The sequence below is a fragment of the Ovis aries genome, chromosome 3 (assembly GCF_016772045.2).
Source record: "Ovis aries strain OAR_USU_Benz2616 breed Rambouillet chromosome 3, ARS-UI_Ramb_v3.0, whole genome shotgun sequence".
NCBI lineage: Eukaryota > Metazoa > Chordata > Mammalia > Artiodactyla > Bovidae > Ovis > Ovis aries.
The window spans coordinates 10354719-10377560 of NC_056056.1; the positions used below are offsets into that span (position 1 = coordinate 10354719).

Consider the following 22842-nt stretch of genomic DNA (forward strand, 5'->3'; position numbering starts at 1 on the left):
AACCCCGGCGGCCCCGGGGGAGGGAGCGGCGGCGGCGGCGGCAGGCGGCGGCGGAGGAGGGCCGGCGGGCGGGCCGGCCGAGAAGAGCTAAAGGGGCGGAGGAGGAAAGTTTGGGAGCTAGCGGGCCGGCGCGGCGGGGGCACTGAGCCCGATGAAGGGCCCCGGCAGGCCGCGCGCCGGGCGGACAGCAGATTGATGGGGCGAGAGAAGTCGCCGCCGCCACAGCCAGAGCCGCGCACCCTGCCAGCAGCCGCCGCGGACCGGGCTCGAAGGCCGTTCGGCTGAGGGATTGACAGGCTGCCAGTGCCACTCACTCACTGCGGCCCCGGACGCCCGGGAGGGGGGGAGGGGCGGGGGCCAGAGGAGGGCGGGAGAGCGCTCCGCACGCCCCGCCCCCGGGGGCGGCGCGCGCTCTCATTGGGCCTTGCGCCTCCCGCCGCCGGCGCTGGCACCGCCCCCGGGCTTCGGTCCTGCCCCTCTGGCCTCCGAGCCCCTGCCCCCCGAGAGCGCGCCCCCGGTCCCCTCAGGCCTCATCGCGTCCTGGCCCCCGGGATAGGCCAGCCCGCAGGCATCGTTCCCGCACCCTGATTTCTGCTCCTAGTGTTAGCAGTCATAGGTGCCAAGAGTTGTGCACGGGACACTAGGCAACTCGCTCCAAGGCCAACCATGTGCTTCCCCGCAGCGCCCTGAGCTTCACGCCTCGGACAGCGCCTGGTACACTTTCCCGCTCTTCCCGTCGGGAGGTGGTATCCTCAGGGTACCCGGCCGCCCGTCCCAGGCCAATCGAATCGCACTCGGAGCCGAAAGAGGAGGGACGGAGTCAAGAAAGGGATATCCTTATTGGAGCGTTCGAAAAGCCCTGGGCAGAGAGGCGGGGACGCCGCGGATGGTGACCCCGCCCATCCCGCGATCACCATAGTAACCGAGAGGTCACTGCTCGGAGTTGGTTCCAGCGCTCTAGCCTTGCGCTGTCCCTCAAGAGGTGACCAGGTAAGGTAGAAGTCCTTTGTCCTGCATGCTTGATGCCTAAACTCAGCGGATCTGAGTAATATACACTTTTCTTGAAAGAGGAGCACATGAAAATGTGTCAGAGGAAAGTGAATTCGGGAGGAGCGGAAGGGTTTGATATCCAGGACTAATATAAATTTACAACCTTTCATACAATGTGCAATTCCTGGTAATCCAGGGAGTCCTTCAGCAAGATCTGCTTTTAGCTACCTCCAGATAGACTAAAGCTGCAAAATGAACTTTATTATAAAGAATATTTATTTCAGTGTAGACTGGATTCTACTTATAAATTTATCCCACCACCATGAGTCATTTAATGTTGGTGACTCCAGCCACAGATTGTCATATATATAGCACTTTTTCTTCCATTGTACTCTGCCTACAAACGACTAAATGCTCACATTACTTGGGGGTCTAGACTTCCAGCTCTTGTGGACGCTTGAGCTTTCTCTTAACCTAATTTCCCTAACAGAGCTTCCTCATATTTTCCCCATTTTAGATCCATGGAGCTCACCCTCGATGGACCCTTCGGTTAGGTGGTTCTGAAAAGTCCTCTTGTTTCTTCGCCAAACTCAGTAAGCTGCCTTACCTGAAACCAAAAATAGGGGTGTGAGGTATGAAAAATGGTTCTTACTCTGCAGGGTTTAATGTAGGACAAGCAGTTCTTTACATGCCAGATGGATTCTTGGAATGAAGCAGGCTACTCGGTTCCAGGTTCTTTCCTTCGTATGTTGTGTGTACTTTTAAATACTCCCCACTGCAAAGCTAATAGCTAACGTTACAGTAAGGCAAGCTAAAATCTTTACAAACTGCACAGCTGCTGGAGAGGGCGTTCCAAACAATCCACTCTGCCTCTTACTTCCAAAGAACAAGCCCCCTTATGTTCATTAATATTCCCAGCTCCTCTGTAGCCCATTTATGTGTCAGGTTTCTGATTCTTCTTTTGAGCCCCCATTATGGGTTACTCATAGTCATCATTGATTGGACTTTCTCTTTATTCTTAATGTGTTTTTCAAAACTGTCACCACATCCTTATATATTTTTGCATTCAGGAGCAAGAACAAACAGCCAATCTTCCATAATTCTCCAAAGATGAAGATGTAAAACCACAGAATTCTATCTGAAAGATACCTTCAGCTCTAAATTCCTTCCAGCTCTAAAATTCAATGATCCTGTGACTCACTATCAGGCCTCCTCCCTGTCTTCCTTCTAGGCTCGTAATCTTGACTAATCAGTCATGAGGATGAGGCTAATTAGCAACGGGGATTTATGGTTATTTCTAGCCCTCTCCAAACAATGAGTTATGTAAGCAATGCAACATATATAAAAATGTAAATAAAATTAAAGAAACACGCAAATAAAGGCAAATGGGATGTATGGGCTACGTAAACAAACGAGAACATAAAAACATAAATTAGAATTAAGAAAACAGTTAAACAAATGCCAGCAATTAGGAGTAAAACAACTTGTTAAATGTCTCACACCCGCAGCTATTTTATGACACACACCTCTAAACCCATGGTCATTCAGTGATGTGGAAACTTGATACCATAATTCTGCATTAAGTGATTGGATTACATTGACCTTCTGCTTGGGAGGTTTCCCTTTTTGTTATCGTCAGTATGAGTTGCAGTAAAAGCCAGGGGGTCCTAGCAAGGATTCCCTCACAGACTTATTGACAACCACTATCGATTTAAAGTATAAATTCTTTTAGATTGGTTTCCAAGCCCCGATAAACAGTGTCACCTAATTCTGAATACCCCCACAATCTACTGTGTTTTTTTGAGTTTCTCACTTGGGATGTTGCCTTATCTCACTCAGCAATCTGAGTCACATGCTTGGTGCCTTCACAGATAATAGAACAGAACCTCTCTAAGTACCTAAATCCATCTTTGCTGTTTCTAAGACAGTGATTATTACAAAGTCAAAGGAAATGTAATTTATTTTTGGTGAGTGTACATTCATGTAAAATTAACAGTGAAAAAGTGGTGAAAACCAAGTAGGGGCCACTCTCTCATATTCATTCCTTTCCATGAGTTTGGTTCATATTAACGATACCATCACACCATCACCTCTACCAATACAGTGATCATCACAGCAGATGCCATTTTCATGAAGTCTCTCTGAGTGGGACATTGTGCTCCGTGTTCTTACTTCATCTTATTTCAATCTCACAACAGGCCAATCTAGGTGAAATTATTAAATATAAGGAAACAGACTGAAAGAGGGTAAGAAACTTATATAAGACCTCCAAGTCAGTTGGTATTAGACCTTGGATTCAAATCTTGATCTGTGTGGCTACAAAGCCCACCCTATGAAACACTGCCCCCCAAAAAATGTATATGTGTGTGTGTATATATATATATATATATATATATAATTCAATCAAGGGCTTCTCTGGTGACTCAGTAAATGCCTGAAATGCAGGAGACCCGGAGTTCAATCCCTGGGTCGGAAGATTCCCTGGAGAAGGGAATGGCCACCCACTCCAATATTCTTGCCTGGGGAATCCCATGGACAGAAGAACCTAGCTGGCTACAGTCCATAGGGTTGCAAACAGTTGGACACAACTGAGCGACTAACACAACAACATCGGATTAAAAATCACAAGGCTTTGACAGGTAAACTGTAAATTGATGAAAATAACCAAGCACTTAATAAAAAGAGGTTAACTCTATGAGAGATTAGAGAAATCTAGGTCTCATGGCAGTAGAGCAGGGAAATTGAAGAATAAAGCCCAGCAAAGCTATTCTTCATAGCCATCTAGGACCTTGCCTCTCTGAGGCTTTCCAGCCATGCCTGCCTTCACTAATCATCTGCTCTAAACTCTGGCTGAATATATTGCCTATAATAGGTAATTTACCACCATACTGGATGGACCCATGTTGTTTTCTCTCAATTCACCCGTTTCCTCACCTAGTTCATTTGCATGTTAAGGACAAAGTATATATTTTGAGATGGACCATCACATGACTGATTTGACTTTAAAAAACAAAAACTAAGATGTCGAGACTTCCCTGTCGGCCCAATGGCTAAGATTCTGAGCTCCCAATGCAGGGGGCCCAAGTTTGATCCCTGGTCAGGGAACTAGATCTCGTATGCTGCAACTAAGACCTGGCACAGTCCAATTAAAAAAAAAAAAAACACCTTAGATGTCTAAGAAGTCCCTTTGGGGAAACTGACTAAATCCTTATTCCCAAATATATCACTGCTCCATCACTTTGGGAATGATTCTTTAAAAGTGGTCTTTACAGTTGTTAGCACATGTTACCTGTGACAAATCTTCACTTCTGAAAATATATTTGACTGAGCAACCAAAGGATCAGTGAGACAACAGTTCACCCTCCTTTAAAAAATATTTATTTTAATTTATTTTTGACTGCATCGGATCTTAGTTGCAGCACACAGGTTCTTCATTGTGGTTCACAGGCTTCTCTCTAGTTGTGGTGTGCAGGCTTGATTGCCCCACCAGGGATCAAACCCAAGTCCCCTACATTGGTAGGTGGATTCTTAACCTCTGGACCACCAGGGATGTCCCTATGAGGTGCTTAAAAGAGAATAATTATTGGAATACATAATTTCTGAAAGGTTTGATAGAAAGCCCCATCTTTAATGTCCTTTCATTCCTCATAACACCTGGTAGAGTGCAGTCTCATGCATAGTAGACACTTGGGGCCAACACTGTCAATTGCTGTTATCCACTGGCCCACCTCCTTCCGTGCTGGTAGAACCCTGATTATTCTGATGGCAATGTGCTCAGTCTCAGTCAAGTTCCAAGTTGAGTATGATCATCTCATCTCCTGCTTTCTGAACCTATCAGAGGGATAGATTTGTCTCCTGATTTAAAGGAAAAGGACAGTCTAAAAGAAGAGTCTAAGGAGATATGACAGCTAAATGTAAAATGGTGTCCCAGATTGGTTTCTGGAACAGAAAAGGGACATTTAGGTAAAAACTAAAGAAATCTGAATAAACTATGGACTTTTGTTAACAATAATATATCACTAATGGCTCATTAATTGTACATTAAACAAGCATACTGTATTATTATAAGATGTTAATAATAGGGGAAACCAGGTGGGAGATACTGGAGAACCCTCTGTACTATCTTATCATTTTTCTGTAAATATTCTAAAATAAAACATTATTAAAAATAAATATAAACTAAGTGGGGCAGAGAGATATGGAGAGCCTAGGTTCCTGATAAGGGCCTCCCCGGTGGCTCAGAGGTTAAAGCATCTGCCTGGAATGCGGGAGACCCGGGTTCGATCCCTGGGTCAGGAAGATCCCCTGGAGAAGGAAATGGCAACCCACTCCAGTACTCTTGCCTGGAGAATCCCGTGGAGGGAGGAGCCTGGTAGGCTACTATTCCACTGGGCCACAAAGAGTCGGACACTTCACTTTCACTTTCACTTAGGTTCCTGAAGACATTGTTGAGTATCTGAACAAAACTAAATTGCTAATTCTAGTTATGTGAGAAAATCTAATTTCTATTTTATTGTTCCTGAACTTCCCTGGTGATCCAGTGGTTAAAAATCTGCCTGTCAATGCAGAGAACATAGGTTCAATCCCTGGCCCAGGAAGATTCCACATGTCGTGGGGCAACTAAGCTCATTCGGTACAGCTACTGAGCCCATGTGCCCTAGTGCCCATGAGAAGCCAACAGAATGGGTAGAGTAGTCCCTACTTGCTGCAACTAGAGAAAGCCCTTGGAGAGCAACAAAGACATAGCACAGCCAAAAATAAATGAAGAATTAAAAAAAAAAACCTTAAAATCATAAAAATAAATAATAATAAAATTCCTATTGGTTGGGTTTTCCACTACTTCCAGCAAATCTAATCTCACACTGTTAATATATAAAGGATGGAAAGATGGAAGAATAGCCTAACACAGTGCCTGATGTAAAATATGATCTCCTACAGGTCAGAAGATATAACCCAAAAAATATCTGATCTTTGTCCTAGGTCCCTAGGGAGATAACTTCTAAAATCTTTGAAATTTGCCAAGATATAGGAGTGTCTATCATGGAGGAGGAAATGGCAACCCACTCCAGTATTCTTGCCTGGAAAATCCCATGGACAGAGGAGCCTTGCGGACTATAGTCCATGGGGTCACAAAGAATGGGACACGACTGAGTCACTGAGCACAGCAGGATTATCTTTGTTAGGCCCCTCGTTCGCACCCAAGTTTATGCTAACAAGAAGACTCAGGATTAGGAGCTGATCAACAGAAAGACCAACCATGTAACAAGAGGTTTGGGGCTTTAAACCAGCTTATCCTCCCAGGAAGGAAAGGGAACTGGAGATGGAGTTCAGTCCTGTGGCCAATGAATCAACCAATCATGCCTACATAATGAAACCCTAATAAAAACCCTATATACCAAAACTCACTGGAGCTTCCTGGTTGGTAAACACACTGACACTGTGGGGAGAGAGCCTGCATTCAGGACCTTGACCTATGTGTCTCTTCATGTGACTGGTCCTGATTTATATCCTTTACAATAAACCTGTAATTATAAGTGTAGTGCTTTTCAGAGTTCTCTGTCCTTCCAGATAGTATTGAACCTGAGGGAGTCATGGGAACACCCAAACTTGTAGCAAGTTGGTCAAAAGTGCAGGTGGTCTGGGGAACCTTGAACTTGCAGCTGTCATCTGAAGTGAGGGCAGTCTTATTGGTCTCTGGATTAATTAGCTATTGCTATGTAATAAAGTACCCAAAACTTGAATGTTTAAAACAACAAACAGTTATTATCTTAAAGTTTTGTATGTTAGGAATTTGGATATAATTTAGCTGGGTGCCTCTGACCTAGGCGCTCTCGAAAGGCTTCAAACAAGGTGACACCCAGGGCTTATAGTCACTTCAAAGCTCGCCAGGAGGAGGATCCACTTCCTAGCTCATTCACATGGCTATTGACTGCTCTCAGGTGCTCAATGACTGTTGGCCGGAAACATCAGTACCTCAATCTCTGGGTCTCTCCATAGGACAGCTCACAACATGATTGCTGGCTTCCAAAAGAGTGAGGAAGCCAGAGAGCAAGAAAGGGCAGGCAAGAGGGAAGTCGGTCTTTTTTTTTTTAGTTGTGGGATGCAGACTCTTTAGTTGCAGCATGTGCGATCTAGTTCCCCAACCAGGGATCAAACCCAGGCCCCCTGTACAGAGCACAGAGTCCTAGCTAGTGGACCACCAGGGGAGTCTCAGAAGTCAGTCTTCTTATAACCTCATTTCATAAGTGACATACTAACACTTCTGCTGTGTTCTCTTCATTTGAAGCAAGTCACTAGATCTAACCTACACTCCAGGGGAAGAGGATGACTCAGAACATGATTATCAGGAGGTAAGTGTCACTGGGAGCTGCTATGGACTGTGCCTATCCCCAAATTAGTAAATTGAAGCCATGACCCATAATGTGTTAGCATTAAGAGGTGAGGCCTTTGGAAGGCTGCTGCTGCTGCTGCTAAGTCACTTCAGTCGTGTCTGACTCTGTGCGACCCCGTAGACAGCAGCCCACCAGGCTCTGCCGTCCCTGGGATTCTCCAGGCAAGAACACTGGAGGCAGTCAGATTTAAATGAGGTCATGAAGGTGGGGACTCCAGGTTGAGATTAATACCCTTATGAGAAAAGGAAGAGGACTTCGCTGTTGGCGCAGTGGTAAGCAGTCTGCCAACCAATGCAGTATGTGTGTGCGCATGCGCTCAGTCATGTCCAACTCTGTGACCCCATGGACTGCAGCCCGCCTGGCTCCTCTGTGCATGGGATTCTCCTAGCAAAAATACTTTATCTGTTGAGCCATTGGGGAAGCCACACAGAAGTGGCTAAATGTCTAATTGTTGAGTAAATGCGGGTTTGATCCCTGGTAGAGGAACTAAGGGCTTCCCAGGTGGCGCTAGTGGTAAGAACCCACCTGCCAATGCAGGAGATGTAAGACAGGTGGATTCTATCCCTCGGAAGATCCCCTGGAGGAGAAAATGGTAACCCACTCGAGTATTCTTGCCTGGAGAATCCCACGGACAGAGAAGCCTGGCAGGCTACAGTCTATGGGGTCGCAAAGTGTCGTACAGACTGAAGCGACTTAGCACACACGCATGGGGAACTAAGATCCCACATGCCTTAGAGCAACTAGCCTGCGTGTTGCAACTACTGAGCGTGTGATCCACGAGAGAAGTCCGCATAACCAGCATAGCCACCAAAAAAAAAAAAGAGAGAGATACCAGAGCTTCCCCTCTCTGCCATGTGAGAATACAGAGGGAAGGCAGTCACCTGCAAGCCAGGTAGAGGGCTCTTATCAGAACCCCACATGCTGGCATCTCTCAGGTTTCCCCAGCTTCAGAACTGTGAGAAATGAATGACTGTGGTTTATACCACCCAAGCTAAAGTATTTTGTTACAGCAGTTCAACCTGACCAAGGGAGGCATCATCCTCCAAATTTAATTCTCAACGCCAGGTCAGATCATGGCATGACCCTTGCCCCATCTCACATTGGATCTGCCTCTGTGATGTGCTTCTTAGCCAGGCCTTCAAGGCCCTAAATAAGCTCTCCCAGTTCTGTCTCTCTAGCCATCTTCCCCCCTGTTCCCATATGCTCAATGTGTTAATCAGTCCTAATGCCCCACACTTAGAGAGTTCTTCCTTTTCCTTATACTGTTCCCTTCAGTGAGAATGCATACCCAACGTTTACCCTCTTCAATAATGCTGTCTAACCTGTTTCACTTACAGTGTCTCTACCAAGCCTCAAAATAGCTCAAAGATCTTAAGACAAGTCATATGAAACCAGTGTTGTAGATAAGACTCAGAAAATAACAAGCTACTGACACTTATTGAGCACTTAGTTTGCGGCAGGCACTGTGCTAATGGTTTCTCATGCTTGATCTAGTTAAACCCTCATGACAACCCTATGAACTGGGCATTGACCTCCCTATTCATTGTTAGAGAAACTGAGACCTAGAGATGTCAAATAACTTGACTGAGGCCACGTGGCTGGTGAATGAACTATGACTCAAGCAAGCCTTCTGGCTCAGCATTCTTGCGAATAACCCCCATGTTACGCTGCCTATAAGGGGGTTATGTTACCTATCCTAAGATCCCCCCATTACTAAGTGACAGAGTGGAACTGGAACTAGAAATTTCCAACCATTTCCACCATACATATTGCCTCCCTGCTCTAGTGTCGCCACTAGAAACCCTTTTTAAGCCCCAAAAGGAAGTAAATCCTTCATTTTGAGTTCCAAGTATCACTCAGGTTCTTATAAATGTGTACCCTTTTTTAAAAAATTGTATTTAAATAGACATAACATCATTTTAACCATTTAAAAATCTTTATTTCAGCCAATAGCATTGAGCACATTCACACTGATGGGCCCATCCCCAGTATCCATCTCCAGAACTTTTCCATCTTTCAAAACTGAAACTCTGTACCCATTGAACTCTCACTCCCCGTCACTCCTCCCCCCAGCCCCTGGCCACCACTAGCTTATGTATCTATAAATTTGCAATAAGTACCTTACATAAATGGAATCATACAATATTTTGTCCTTTTGTGACTGGCTTATTTCAGTTAGTGTAAAATCTTAAAGGTTCATCCATGCTGTAGCATTTCCTGTAGAGTTTCTTCCTTTTTAAGGCTGGATAATATTCCATCTATGTGTCTATATCACATTTTGTTTATTCATTCATCCACCAAAGGACTGCTTGGTTGTTTTCACATTTTAGCTATCATGAATAATGCTGTTACAAACAGGAGTGTTCAAGTGTCTGAGTTCTTGCTTTCATTTTTTTCCTGTATATACCTATAAGTAGAATTGCTGGATCCTGTGGTAATTCCATTTCAAAGTTTTATCAGGAACTGCCTTACTATTTTCCATAGAGGCTGTACTTTTTAATGTAGCTTCTAGTAATGTATCTTATATACTCTACACCTTGAAAAAAAGCTCTTTTGATATTCGATACCTGACAAATACCTAGTTGTTGCTAATTGGTATCTAATTGATGCTTAAGAAACATTTTTTTTAACTAAAGAATCACAAAATCACTATCTTGAAACAAAGAAATCTGCTTTTATTTGAAACAGACTAAAATTTTCAGATAAGATCTAAACAGTTGCTGAACAGCGTGCCTAGAGAGATTTTTTTTTTTAAGCTGATACATAAATCCAGAGTTTCATTTCTTAAAACCAAGTGGTCCCACAGTATATTTCTTTTTCTCTCACTAGCTTCTTGTCAAGATTTTGTTCATCTTGTAGTCCCGTTTCTTTTCTAGGCTTACAATAAAACTGATTTAAAGTAAAAGTTTCTTTAAGAATTATGCTACAATATGCTGATCTGAAAATAAATTTTCTAAAAAAATTTTTTTTAACCATAAGGGGGCCATCAAAGATTTCCTGGTGATGTTATGCACCAGTTATAAACTTCCTTCTGTCAGAAGCAAGTAGATGATACTTTTGATTATCTTCTATTTTGAATTTCTAGGTCAGATTTTAATGCAGAAAAGATTAAAATGCACTCAAACACCTTTCATTTTATTATTATAATTAATAACTGTGTTATGGGAGAAAGTAATATTCAAGTGTATATTCAAGATTTTAGTTTTTAGAAACAGTCTCATGGAATATTTTCATTATAATATTCTTCCTATTATGTTGCTACTCATTAGCACAGTAAGATGGAAAGAGGAAAGGAGATGAAATAAATAAATGATCCTTACAAAGCCATAAGGTAGATAGTAAAAAAAAAAGTTAGATATTTGCCTAAAATTACATTTTCTACATCTTGGGAATGTTGGTCACCTGTGATTATTCAGGGCTGTAAAATCATGTCATTTAACTGCTCAACACAACACTACTTCCTCTTAAACTTCACATCTATCCTTATGTGTCCCTATAACCACGTTTCCTATGCCAGAGCCCAACTCTCCTAGCCGTAGCTTATCAGACCAGCAGTGAGCATTTGACTGGAGCTAACCCCAACCATTTCTCTTCTGAGAAACTGATGCCCTTGCATCTGGAAGACACTGATTTGTTTGCTGGCTATTTGAATCGAGGACATGTAACCCCCAGACCTCCATGTCAGTATGTTTAGTCAATAGCAAAGCGAGAAGCCGAAAAAACCACTTATAAACAGAACAGTCTCAGAAAGAAAACAGTGCAGCCCGTAAAAGAGGGAGGCTGGAGACAAGGTAGACAAGGAGCTGGACAGCTCCAGGGTCCTGAAGGCTGTGCAGTTTCTGGTTCTACGTTGTTGGGGAGTCTTTCAAGAGCCCCATTCTTTTTTGGCTTCACGGGATCTTCATGGTTGTGGCTTGTGGGGATCTTTGATCTTCACTGTGGCATGTGAACTCTTAGTTGCAGCATGCAGGATCTAGTTCCCTGATCAGGGATCAAACCTGGGCCCCCTGCATTGGGAGTGCAGAGTCTTGGCTATTAGACCACCAGGGAAGTCCCAAGAGCCCCATTCTTAACTGAGCCCCCACAACCTGGCTCCCAATAGATGACTCAACTTTGAATTAGGCGTAATTTGACTCAGGAGTCAGGGAAGTGGGTTAAGCTTGAGGATGAAGCTGGTGGAGCATGATCAGGGAGGTCCTGGGGAATTTGGGTAAGAAGAACTGGGGAACAGCAGAAGCAGAGATTTACTGATGAGAAAGATGAAGGCTTGAGGAGAGGGTGACAAATTCAGTTGTTGGAGCCTGTGGAGCCTGCGGAATGACCCGGGGGCGATGTCCGGTGGGCAGTTGCGGATCTAATGCTCAGGCAAGATGTCTGCACTAGAAAGAGAGATTTAGGAATTATTAACATCTCGATGGTGTTAATAGTCATGACAGTGAATGAGATCACATGGAAAGAGTGTGAGAAATGAGAAAAATGAGGATCTGTGACAGAGCACCAATAATTTAGGGACAGATGGAGAAAAAAAGGAGCCACTATAAGGTGGGAGAAAGACTAGAAAGCACAGCAGCACAGAAACTAAGGGTGTTTTAAGAAGAGAGAAGTCAACAGTTCAGCTGAGTTATGGTCAAAGAGGCGTCCACTGAATTTAAAGACATGGTGAGCATTGGCGCCCTGGTGAAAGGTTTTAGTGGAGATGGGGGGTGTGGCAGATGTTCATTGGGGTCACCAAAGGAATGATTTTGTAGGGGGAACTGCAGACTGGAAGTTGACAGCTTTTTGGAGAAACTCACCTGACAAGCAGAGAAGGAAATGGCACCCCACTCCAGTACTCTTGCCTGGAAAATCCCAAGGACAGAGGAGCCTGGTAGGCTATAGTCCATGGGTCGCAAAGAGCCAGATACAACTGAGTGACTTCACTTTCACTTTTCACTTTCATGCACTGGAGAAGGAAATGGCAACACACTCCAGTGTTCTTGCCTGGAGAATCCCAGGGACAGGGGAGCCTGGTGGGCTGCCGTCTATGGGGTCACATAGAGTCAGACACGACTGAGCGAGTTAGCAGCAGCAGCAGCAGCACCTGGCAAGCAGAGGAGAGCTAGAGGGCAGGAACTGGAAGGCCACATGGACTTGCGAACCTGTAGGGGGTATGAAAGAGAATGAAGACCTCACAGGTAGGAGCTTGTAGTAGGAGATATGGAGAGGTGGACGCTTGATGAATGAAGTTCTGAGTAGAGAGGGTGATGTCCATGCCCAGGGAGACGCTGCTCTTGGTCATGATTCCTACGGGAGAGAAGGGAATAAAGCAGGAGGGACCGGGGGTGGGGCGGGGAGAAGTCGAACTTCAATGTCGAACAATTGACAGCCTGAGCCAAAACCACGGGAACCTTTTGAACTAAAATAGGCCTTCGGAGTTGTCCAGAGCTGGGCCCCGAGGGCTGGGCCTTTATACTGCTGTATCCATCAGTCCTAGAATGTCAGCTGTCCTGCCAGAGAAGGGCATGACCTTGGATGAGGTGGCTCTCTGCTGCAGAGGGAATCGCTAAATGGGCCTGACAGCAGATGATTGCCTCTGGATGGCGTTCCCAGCAACCATGGCAACCAGCCTTCCAGTGAAGGGGGAGCCTGGCAACACTACACAGGGTCCCCTACATCCCTTCACCAAAAAGCATTAGGTTTAAGCTCCTTGGCCCTATGTTCAACCTTCTCCATCATCTGGTCTCTGCCCACTTCTCCCAGCTTCTCTCCAACCTTATCTTAGAGCCCAGTTCTTCCCTTTGATCCCTCCATGCCTTTTCACCCCTCAATCTAAAATGATTCTGATCTTATCTGATTCCATCTCCAAAAATCCATCTCAAATGTCTCTTTTCTGGAAATGCTTCCCTGATTCTCCCAGATAAGAGTACTAAGTCTCCCTTGTCTCACCTACCTTCTATATATTTCTATTTTTGCACTTTGTTGTTGTTCAGTCACTAAGTCATGTCTTGACTTTTTGCGATCCCATGAACTGCAGCAGCCAGGCCTCCCTGTCCTTCACTATCTCCTGGAGTTTGCTCAAACTCATGTCCATTGAGTCAGTGATGCCATCCAACCATTTCATCCTTTGTCATCCCCTTCTCCTCCTGCCTTCAATCTTTCCCAGCATCAGGGTCTTTTCCAATGAGCCAGCTCTTCGCATTAGGTGGACAAAGTATTGGAGCTTCAGTTTCAGAATCAGTCCTTCTAGTGAATTCAGGGTTGATTTCCTTTAGGATTGACTGGTTTGATATCCTTGCTGTCCAAGGGACTCTGAAGAGTCTTCTCCAGCACCACACTTTGAAAACATCAGTTCTTTGGCACTCAGCCTTCTGTATGGTCCAACTCTCAAATCCATACATTACTACAGGAAAAGCCATCGCTTTGACTATATGGATCTTTTTGCACCTAATTACCCTATATTGTGAGTTATCTCTCTCCCCGACTAGATTGTGAGTTCTCTGAGTGCAGGAACACTATGTGAATGATCTCAGTGTCTCCATCTAGGCAGAGAGGAAGAACTGAATTACCAATATTCAAATGAATATGAGAATGAACTTATGAACAGATGAATGAATTATTGAGTTGGCAGAGTTTGAGCTCAGTGGCCTGACTAATCTGATGGCTGATGCCAGGGAGGGTGAGCAGCCATCTGAACAATAATATCCAATGGGCATGGTGGGCCCTGTTTCCGCCCATCTTGTGTTGATAGCCAAGGGGTCCTCTCTGGTGGTTGGGACCAATAGGATTTCTGGGAAGTTGTGATCCACAAAGGCGGCAGGACTATCACTCTGAGGAGGAAGGAGAATGGAAAGGGATGAGGAGCTATTCCATCTCACTGGAAGTAAGACTTCAGCTGTTGGCCATGAGTACAAAGATGGATACAGCCATGTAGGGGCCTAGAGTAGTCCAGGGCTGATAGTGTGGGACCCAGGTCACAGCCTTGGGTTAAAGGTATCATCTGGTACCAGTGAGTTTGGGGAGGGGAGATGAAAGCAGGAGGACAGGTAGGTCTAGGGCTCCCCCAGGCCCACTGCATGCTTGGCTCGAGAAGACAAATCCTAGATTCATTAGGTCCTGTTAAGTCTGCACCTGGGTACTTCTGAGCCTGCTTGGGGTGGGGTTTCAGTATTGGCAGGTCCTTCCCTCTTCACTTCCCTCCACAAATACTTATTGCCTGCAAGCATTTTTAAATTTAATTTTCATAAGACTCCTCCCCCTTAAAAAATTTTGGCCACACCCCGAGGGATGCAAGACCTTAGTTCTCTGACCAGCGTTTGAACCCATGCTCCTGCATTGGAAGGCAGAATCTTAACCCCTGGACTGCCAGAAAAGTTCCACACAGAACCCTTTAACATTGTTATTTATTTTGTATTTTAAAAACACTGATATAGAACTGACCAGGTGCCAGGCACTGTTCTTAGCCCTTTACAAACATTAATGCATTTGACATTCATAACAGTCCTGAGAGGTCAATAGGTACTTATCCTGTTTTACAGTTCAAGAAATGGAGGCACGGGGTTTGAGTTTATGTAGCTAGTAAGTAAAAAGTTGTTTGCATTTTATAGACACAGGGTTTACTCATTCATTCATCAAGTGGTTATTGATTGCTTCCCATGGACAAGACGCTGTATGAGGCTGTAGTGTACAGTACTGAAAAAGGCAGAGGAAGTCCAGCCTTTAAGATGATCAGTCTTGTGTCCTGAGTTCTATCCCGCTATGGCTCAGTGATTGCAGGTGTTCTCCAGGGATACACCCTGCTAATCTGTCTAGAAATTCTTTATGTTTAAGCCACCTGAATGGTAGTGATATTGTCCTTGAGTACTTGGCTTATCTCTACTCAGCTGGCTCTCTTGTAGGATGAAAGCAGAACCCCATCCCTGGAAATGAATGGAATACTTGGTTTCCAGCCCTATCTTCCAGCTTCTGTCCATACTGTCTCCTCCACCTAGAACACCATCTCCAACCATTCATCTTTGTCAACAACTCTGGCAATAGTAGTTTTCAACACATCTTCTCTGACTGCCCTCAGCCCCACTATGATAACAAACTTAGTGAATGCTTACAGAGGACATCATCTCAATTAATTCTCACAACAATCCTATTAGAAAGACCTTACTGTCTCCATATTGTAAATAAGAAAACCCAAAGCTCTACAAAACCAAAGAATAGACCCAAGGTCACCCAGCTAGTAAGTAACAGAGCTGAGATTTGAACCCATGTCTGTTTGACTCTAAAGACCAAGCCGGGGTTTTTTTTCTTTCTTTTTTCCATTCTGTTTTATTGCATTAGAAATTTATTTCCTTCACATATACAGAATATAAAACCTATCTTCACAATGAATTATGCCTCTCTGCTCTCATTTTTTCACACAAAAATTAATGGCCACTTCCTGAAAAAAACTGAAATAAATCCAGAGGCCCACACCCTTTACCAGGGCTCTACACTGCCGCTACTTTAGCTTTTGTTTCTGCAATCCTTGGATCATGAACGTATATTCCACAATTATGCAGTTGCTTATGGTCTTCAGTTGTTTCATGTGTGAATTTGTTTGCTCAGCTTGGTTTTTATCCCCTATGATGCACACGGTAAATGCATAATAAATGTTTGTTGAATGAATAGATTTTACATGTATCTTGCTGAAATATACACAGTTCTGTTTGATTCACTAGAGTGGCATACCCGAACAAGAAATAATTTTTCTTAATGTGTCCCTTATAAATTGAACCCAACCATATTTGATTAATTTCACATCATGCATTTTTATTGCACCAATCACTCTGGTATCAGGTCATATTTATTTTAAAAACAGATTCACAAAGGGTGCAGGGCTGGAGTGACAGTGTAAATATGTTAATAATAAAAATAATACTAAAGATATTTTACTGGAAACTCTCGCATGCTAATGATGAGTAAGTGCATTCTACAGAAATATGTTTTATTTACATGGCAATTAATTTCAAAAAGATTCAGATCCTATACCATGTCCTGTATAAGATAATGAAAACTAAAAATTGGATATTCAGGCAATAAAACTAGAAGTACAAAAATCACCTTAAAGCCCTTTCGCGTCTGAGTTAGAACAAAAGCCCAATCACTGAAAATGGTGCCATTGTCGGCTCAAATGCGTCCAAATTAGGAAGAGCCTCCTGCGTAGCCGTGGCGATTTTGCGCCGCGCAGAGCACGCGTGCACCCTGTACAGATCTCTCGATGCAAAACACCACCTCTTAGCCAGTGACCGAAGAGCCTTGGCACCTTCAATCATGCAACGAAAGGCTCTGGGGGTTTCTTGTTGAGGAGAAAAGCAAAGTCTTTCATGTCAACGCGCACTGTGGGATGTGTGAGCATTTCCCTAGTTAGGTATTTGGCCGGATCTTAGGATCCAGCTCAAAAGGAAATGCATTCTCATACTCTATTCAAACCATAAGAAAAAAAATTTTTAAATGTGCTTCATTTGGTATTTCAGATATTGTAGGAAAGCGTGCATGCTTATGCACCCTTTGGGGAAAGATGCCTATTTCTGTAATAGGATTTATAAAGTTGACTCTGCCCGCTTTGTATCCGAGAGGGAAAGAAGCAGATGCTGCCGGGCGATCAGGCACCACCGGGATCTTCACGTCAGTGTAAAATGGTTGCGATTTTCCCTCATTTATTGAGGACCGACCTGCCATGATGTAGCAGACACCAGACTTGTGGCTAGAACTATTTGGCGTATTAAACAAATCTTATTTGTAGCTTTGGTTTAAAAATTAAAATTTTAATTACCAAAAGAAAAAAGAGGGTATGTTGGCTTGAGATAGTGCATTTTTACCTTTCTCTAACAGTAATGATTTCATTGTAAAAGAAATGCTATAAACTACCACAACTTTCATCAAACACACACACACAACAAACCAAAACAAATAGAAAGGGACAAATTGAGCCTTTAAAAAATCTCACAGCCTAGCAGCCATATTATATCCTGAGGACCAGAATCAGGGAGAAGAAAGTGACAGAAAATACAGTATAAGAGCTTTTTGTTATAAGCCTTTGGGTCTTAAAATTAATCTCTGTGCACAATTACTTTGAGAAAAATAAAATTTTAATTTAGGAATAAAATAATAAAGTAATCTACATTAAGTGAGAAAAATTAAAGTAAAATGTAGCATAGGAAAACTTGATAAGGTTTAAATGTTTTGTGGTTTACCATCATCTGCTTCCAGTTAGAAACCATTTACTCTCTGGGTATTCTTTTCAGGGGGCTTGAAAATGGATAGGGGGAAGATGACTATTTCTACTCAGGAAAGTCTGTATTTCTGCTGCTGCTGCTGCTCCTGCTAAGTCGTTTCAGTCGTGTCCAACTCTGTGTGACCCCATAGATGGCAGCCTACCAGGCTCCCCCATACCTGGGATTCTCCAGGCAAGGACACTGGAGTGGGTTGCCATTTCCTTCTCCAATGCATGAAAGTTAAAAGTGAAAGTGGAAAGTGAAAGTGAAGTAGCTCAGTCATGTCCGACCCTCAGCGACCCCATGGACTGCAGCCTACCAGGCTCCTCCATCCATGGGACTTTCCAGGCAAGAGTACTGGAATGGGGTGCCATTGCCTTCTCTGCTGTATTTCTAAAGGATGTTTAATATACAGTGACTCATACAACTTCTGTTTAAACATCTACCTGATCTTCACAAGGTCTTTATATGGGACAGATAGGCATTTTATAGTTACGAGATGAAGCTTTCAGCACATCTGAGTTTAAATACTTGCTTTGCAGGTGATCTTGAACAATTTGCTTCTCTAAGCCTGGTGCATCTCTGAAATGGGTACAACAATGGCAACCCACTCCAGTGCTCTTGCCTGGAAAATCCCAGGGACGGAGGAGCCTGGTGGGCTGCCCTCTCTGGGGTCGCACAGAGTCGGACACGACTGAAGTGACTTAGCAGCAGCATAGCAGCTACTGCTTAGGGTCAGTGTTACCTTCAGAGGACATGGGTACATGCAAAAAGTGATTTAATTATTCCATAAATGTGAGAGGGAAATTTTAAGGCAAGTTTTAAATTCCTGTTCTGGTTTTATAGTGTGTTGTATGCACAAATCCAAACCACACTATTTTCTTGTGATAATGAAGTTCTGATACTTTATTCCCCTTCTCACTTCTAGAGTGTCCTCTGCAGGCATTGTTTCCGTTTGTCCTCTAAGCAACATGTTTCTTCCATGCTGCCTTCTGGCTCCTGAAAGGTAATCTGCAATGGTCAGCACAAGCAATGTTTTACCCAGAATTGATAACATGGAAAAATTCACATTCAGTGTGTTCATGCTTTTTTAGTTTTTAATGACACTACCAGTTAAGAGAAGCAACTTGCTTTTCCTGAATGTGAGCAGAGCATTAAACTAAATTGTTCTTTAGGTTGCCACAGCTGGGTTGCCTGACTCTTCTACTCCCATCCCCAGGTTGGGGCGAGTTCCTTGGGGCAGTGGTGGGGCTCTGGCTAAGGCGGGGGTTTTTATGTTTGGTTTTTTTTTGCTTTTTTTTTCTGGCTTTTCCGGGTCTTAGTTGGAGCATGTGGGATCTAGTTTCCCAACCAGGGATCAAACTCAGGGCCCCTTGCTTTGGGAGTGTGCAGTCTTAGCCCCTGGACCACCAGGGAAGTCCCAAGGCTGGTTGTTTTTTAGGGAAGAGAGAGTCTAGAAGACAAGGTCCAAAGAATGCTGACATTCGAAGAAGTGGTTTGATGGAAGGCAAGAGGGAAAAAGCAGAAGAGTAAAGGGAAAATAGGAAGAGCCCAGGCTCAGAGGTTTCAATCCAGCTCTTCCCTCACCAGGGGATTTGGGGCAAATTACAGCTCTCCCCCATATCTCAGCTTCCTCATCTATAAAATGGGACTCATTAGAATACTTACCTCATAGGGCAGTGTTAAGGATTCAAAGACATCATATTTAAAAAGTAGTTCACTAAGGATTAATTATTCTCCAGGCAGCTACATTGCTGCTCAAATTTAACCAATCAACGAGCCACGTGTGAACAACCTACCTATGTCAAATTACAATTCACCCCAGGATTTCCTGTTTTATTTTTCTCCATAGCCCATACTACTCACTTATTTTAGTTATCATTTATTGTTTTAATATTAATTAATAATATTATAATTCTCCCTCCATTAGAATGTAAGTTCCATGAAGGGAGGGTTTTTGTTTGTTTTGTTCACTGACTCTATCCCTTCCACCTAGACAGAGTGCCTAACCAGGTGCTCAATAAATGTAGTCATTGAATGAGTAAGTGTTGGCCAACATTATTGTTATCACCCCTGGGGCAGAAACTTTTGATAACCCCTTCAGCCAGGAAAGCAGAAGGTAAGGATAAAAAACTCTAGGTAGATAATCATTAAAGCTTTAGCTGGGTTCTAGGTGAAGATTTTATATTTGGTCCTTTACATCAATAAAACATCCTTTAGGGAAAAGGTTAAGGGGCAAGCCAAGACCAAGTGAGATCTAAGCTAGAGAAGGGAACTTTCTGTGAACTAACAAGGCCAGAAGATTTTCATTTTCAAAGTTGTTTCTGTTCTTAACCTATTTTGTGGTTACATAAGTATTATAATACTAGGCTATGCTCTGTTTGAAATACTTTCCAAGAAAATACAGATAAACCCCAAGTCCTCCTTGAGCATAATTCTGTACCCCCTAATCCCTCCCTAGGAATAATCACCACAGTTGTTTGTGGGTATCTCCATGCCTCTTCCAAAGAGCATTTATAGAGTGCATATGTACACAGATGTGCATTTTTAAAAATATAAACTATAAATGCTATTATTATACTCTTATTTGTTACTTTTCAGTTAACATCCTGTAATATGTTTTATATCTCTTTGTTTAACTTTCTATAGATCGATATCAGCTTTTAATGGCAGGGAGAGCTTTAAAGGTAATAATGAGCAGTTTAAAAAATAGCTTTAATAGAATTTATTTTTTAGAACAGCTTCAGATTTACATAAAAATTGAGAACATAGTCCAGAGAGTTCTCATATGCCCTGCACCCAGTGTTCCCTATAGTGAACATTTTATTAATATATTATTTAGTACATTTGTTATAATTAATGAACCAACTAAACTTGAATTGAGTTTATTAGTAAATGGATTAGTTTATTAGTGAAAGTCTATAGTTTATTCAGATTTCTTTCACTTAACACTTCTTTTTCTGTCCTAGGATCTCCCCCAGGATACCACATTACATTTGATAGTTATAGTTTCCTTAAACTCCTCCTGACTGGGGCAGCTTCTCAGACCTTCTCTGCTTCTTGACGACCTTAACAGTTAGAGGAGTCCTGGTCAAGTCTTTTGCAGGATGTCCCACAAGTGGGATTTATCAGGCATCTTCCTCATGAAAACTGGAGTTGTGAGTTTGGAGAAGGAAGACCCCAGAGGTAAACTGTCATTTTCCTCGCATCCTAGCAAGAGTGCACACTGGCAATGGGACTTCTTCCTGCTTTTCATTTTCTTTTTTGACCGAGTAGCATGGCATTCGGGATCTTAGCTATGCTTCCAGGGATTGAACCCACGGCCCCTGCAGTGGAAGGGCAGATTCTTAACCCCTGGAACATCAGGAAAGTCTCACTTATTACTATGGATATTGTCCTTGATCACCTGGCTGAGGTAGTAGATATTTATTTTATTTATATATTTTATTATTTATATATTTTATACTCTGAGTGATAATCCAATATTACTTTATGTTACTGCTGAAAACCTTCAGGTTTGGCCATTGGTTCCCATGTCCTTTTTTTAAAAAAAATGAATACGTTTTAAAATTTTTATTCAATTTTTATTGGACTTCCCTAGTGGCTCAGAAGGTAAAGAATCCGCCTGCAATGCAGGAGACCTGGGTTGAATCCCTGAGTTGGGAAGATCCCCTGGAGGAGGGCATAGCATCCCACTCCAGTATTCTTGCCTGGAAAATCCCATGGTCAGAGAAACCTGGCAAGCTACAGCCCATGGGGTCACAAAGAGTCGGATAAGGACTGAGTGACTAAGTGCTACTGAAGCATAGTTGATTTGCAATATCATGTTAGTTTTAGGTATACAACAAAGTGATTCGGTTATATATATATTATATTACACATACTTCTCAAGAAAATCTATTCCATTATAGTTTATTACAAGATATTGAATATAGTTTCCTGTGCAATATACCATAAATCTTGTTGTTCCTGTGTCCTTTTGATGTACCTCCATCCATGTAGGGGTTTTTTTTCCCCACTATTTTCTTACTTTCTGGCACTATAAGATGTTTCAGGTTCATCTTGTATGTTTCCTTCCCCAGTTCTAGAGTCAGCCATTTCTCCAAGGAGCCCTGGTTCCTTTTTGGGGGGGAAATGACATAAGAAACCAAGTTCTCGGCCCTAGGTATACTCTTCAGTTCAGTTCAGTTCAGTCGCTCAGTCATGTCCGACTCTTTGCGACCCCATGAATCGCAGCACGCCAGGCCTCCCTGTCCATCACCAACTCCCGGAGTTCACCCAAACTTATGTCCATCAAGTTGGTGATGCCATCCAACCATCTCATCCTCTGTCATCCCCTCCACCTCCTGCCCCCAATCCCTCCCAGCATCAGAGTCTTTTCCAATGAGTCAACTCTTCACATGAGGTGGCCAAAATACTGGAGTTTCAGCTTTCGCATCAGTCCTTCCAATGAACACCCAGGGCTGATCTCCTTCAGAATGGACTGGTTGGATCTCCTTGCAGTCCAAGGGACTCTCAAGAGTCTTCTCCAACACCACAGTTCAAAAACATCAATTCTTCGGTGCTCAGCTTTCTTCACAGTCCAACTTTCACACCTATACATGACCACTGGAAAAACCATAGCCTTGACTAGACGGACCTTTGTTGGGAAAGTAATGTCTCCACTTTTGAATATACTATCTAGCTTGGTCATAACTTTCCTTCCAAGGAGTAAGTGTCTTTTAATTTCATGGCTGCAGTCACCATCTGCAGTGATTTTGGAGCCCCCCAAAATAAAGTCTGACACTGTTTACACTGTTTCCCCATCTATACTCTTAGGGCAAGCATATTTATTTCTCCAGGTAAAATAAAGATGTCTACAGACTTTTTTATTCAAAATGAAAATTATTTAATTCAAAATCTCTGTCACTGAGTCTGAAAGACAAATGCATATTTCAAAAATTTATTTTCTACTGCATTGGGAAAACAACATTAAAATCTAAATATCTTTGAGAGGCAAATTTTTCATCTTTTACAGCTTACATATATAAAACATTTTAGATTTCACAGAATAGCATCGTGAGATCCTGCCAAGTAAATGCCATCACTTTCATTCTGTGAATGAGGAAACTGAGGCTGAGAGAAGCAATGTGACTCTTTACCAGGGTCACAGAGCTGAGCAGAAGCTAGGATTAGTTTATTCCCCCCCTTTTTTATTTGCTGTGCCCCACGGGACCAAGGACTGAACCCAAGTCCTT

The 22842-nt window shown here is 43.1% G+C and overlaps 1 long non-coding RNA gene across 1 annotated transcript; it reads left to right on the top strand.

The window, feature by feature from the left end:
- The first annotated feature begins 52 nt into the window (after positions 1-52).
- LOC121818998 (uncharacterized) lies at positions 53-22496 on the top strand. Its single transcript, XR_006059082.2, has 5 exons — positions 53-990; positions 1508-1583; positions 7277-7340; positions 18534-18611; positions 20575-22496. It is a non-coding gene; the product is annotated as an uncharacterized LOC121818998 (long non-coding RNA).
- The last annotated feature ends 346 nt before the right edge of the window (positions 22497-22842 follow it).